The sequence below is a fragment of the Spermophilus citellus genome (genome assembly GCF_964194105.1).
Source record: "Spermophilus citellus genome assembly, chromosome: 4".
In the NCBI taxonomy this organism is placed as follows: domain Eukaryota; kingdom Metazoa; phylum Chordata; class Mammalia; order Rodentia; family Sciuridae; genus Spermophilus; species Spermophilus citellus.
In genome coordinates this window covers 177665713-177668634 of record NC_138185.1, presented here as the reverse complement: position 1 = coordinate 177668634, position 2922 = coordinate 177665713, and positions in this window count along the sequence as shown.

The window sequence follows — 2922 nt, the reverse complement described above, 5'->3', positions numbered from 1 at the left end:
GGTGAATCTCCAGCACCCTAAGTGAAAGAAGGTTCCTCCCCCTTGCCAAGGCGGTGTTGGACCGGTAAGAGTGGAGGGTAAAAGGTTTAAGGAGCTCCGGGAGCTAGTCCTGGGTTAAATCCCCAGTACCGCGAAAAGGAAAAAGGGAGCTCTGGTTGCCATCTCCGTAATAATTTGCATAAAATGCAATTTGACAAGAATGTTTTATTGACTTCATCAACTATTCCATTTCCTGCCACATGTTCTCTAATATGAAAGGTTATAAAGAGTGAATAAATCATCAATTTTCAGTCTGCAAATTTTAGATATATTGAGAAGTTAGACCAATCCATATTGGAATAAGTCCAGGAATGCAAGATTTAAAGCCATTTGGGCTAACCGAAAGTTTACTGGTTGTGTGATGCAAAGGAAGGGGAGGGACAAGAGGCAGTGAAGGTATAAGCAAAAGACAAAAGATTCTTGAACAAGAAAATATAAACTAATCAGAGGATTGAGTAAATGAGATAGTGCTAAAGAATTTGGAAAAGTTGTCCCTGAAATGGAGCTTCTAAGCATCTAAGACAGATTGAGACTTAACTCCACAGAGAGGCAAATACACATGCTACATATTACTTTTATTTATTCACTTTTGTAGTGCTGGGGATTGAGCCCAGGGCCTTACACATATAGGCAAGTGATCTACCACTGAGCTACAACCTCAGCCCCCAAATTACATTTTAAATTTGGCAAACTCTGGCTTAAACATATTGCTTAGCCTGTGATTAGTTCTTTGCTTTCTAATCATAAAGTGGATTTTTCTTTCAAGCATATTCACTGCTTCTCCCAAATTTACATAAATTTTTTTTTTCAAATTGTTATCAATAACCTCCCACATCCAGACTCTTTTCATAGGAATTTAAGTTGATGTTCCTTAATTATGTTTTTTACATGTCTCTTCTGATATTTGAATCAGTTTATTTCACTCATCACATAAATCAAGCATAAAATTTCCTCCTAAGCTTTTTTTTTTTTCCACCTAAGCTTTTGAAAACAGTAGTGTAATTTTGAAGGCTATTTGCCACCATTATCTCAATGTTTTCAGCATTAAAGTTTTCCATATGTGTGAAGTCAGATCCTTTATGTTCAGATAATTCTCACCACCATCAAGGAACTAAGCCCACCACAGAGGTCAAAAAATAAACATTTACCAATTTATTAAGGCTGATTTCCACACAACAATAACATGAGATTTTCATAATGTTTTAAAGAAGCCAGTGGCACATACCTGTAATCCCAGTGATTTGGGAGGCTGAGACAGGAGGATCCCAAGTTCAAGACCAGCCTGAGCAACATAGTGAGGGCTTAAGAAATTTAGCAAGACCCTATCTCAAAATAGAAATTAAAAGCGCAGGGGACTGCCTGGAGTTATACTCAGTGGTAGAGCGCTTGCCTCCCACGTGTGTGGGGGCCCTGGGTTCCATCTTCAGCACCATAAACAAAAATATTGTGCCCATCTACAACTAAAAAAAAAAAAAAAATTGCAGGGGATGTAACTCAGTGGTAAAGTAACCTGGGTTTAATTCCCAGTACCAAAAGGAAAAAAAAAATCTATTGGAGAACAAAGGAATTTAGTATGTACTGAGGACCTACTAATGATGAACACAGCATTGTACTGATCGTCTCTATAAAACAGACTGTTAAATCGCCCAGGATCCTAAAAATAGATCGTGTGGAAGCAGGAATATGAACCCCAAGTTTTTGGTTAAGTGTACAAGCATTTGCCTATGGGGGAAAAAAATAGGACCTATTACTACACTCTCAACCCTTGGGTACTGCCTGAGGTTGTAAACCGGATTGTAATAATGACATGGCCATACTCACAATTCAATTAATTGCCATCATACCCCTAAACCAGGTCCAGCTCTACTTTTTTCTGTAACCTTTCTTGCTAACATGTCATGTAATTTATGTTTATTATCTGACTCCACACTTTTCCTCCCCACAGAGCTACTTCAGATTTTTCTTTTTGAGGTGCTGGGGATGGAACAGAGATACAGCACATCTATGCACGTGTTCTACCACTCAGCCACACCTCAGCCCCGGGAAATATTTTCTCAGCAACAATTTGTACATATATTTCTGGAGCAAAACCAGTTCCCACGTTGGCAGAACCAGAAGCTGGAGGACAGTTACTTCACAAATAGGGCTGCTCCCCCAGATCATGTATTAAACCAACAAGTTCAAGGTCAAGTGAAACGGCCTGATTCTCGCTTTTTCCCTTTAGTAGAGCCTTGCAAAGGTTCTAATCAGACTGATTCTTGACTGGCATACCCCCAATCTCAATTTCCCAATTAATAATAACAAGCATTGATTCCAAGGTTTTAATTTGTGAGGAAGAAGGTACGTAAAGCCTTTCACAGAGCGTCCACAACAAAACTAGCCTACACAATTGTTAGCTATCACGACTAATGACTTCCTACTCGTTTTGTGCTTCGCCCACTTTAATCAAAGGAAGCGTGCGCACAACTCCTCTCTGGGCATGCGCATCAACATAATGGCCGCGCCCTTTCGTAATTAAATCATTGAGGTGAGGCAAAGTAGACTAGCTTCTGCCCAGCTCAGTATAATTTTGTGGTTAAAACAATTTAAGGCATGTCACAACGCAAGCTAAAAGTGATAGATAGCTCCGCGCCCTCCTTGCCAGAACTGCGGCACCACGAACTCGCGTCCCGGAAAAATCAGGGCCTCTCAAGCCCGCCCCGGCTCTGCGCTAGAAGCCGAGCCAAGCCACCCGCAGCTAACAGGGGAGGGAGCAGAGCGCCTTGCCGACTTTTCATTGGCCCAGGGTCACAAAGGCTGGAAGCTTCTCCCCCTTCCGGTTTCTGAGTGGTTGAGGCTAAAAAACAACGCCTATTATCATTGGCTGAACCCGGCTGTCAGTCG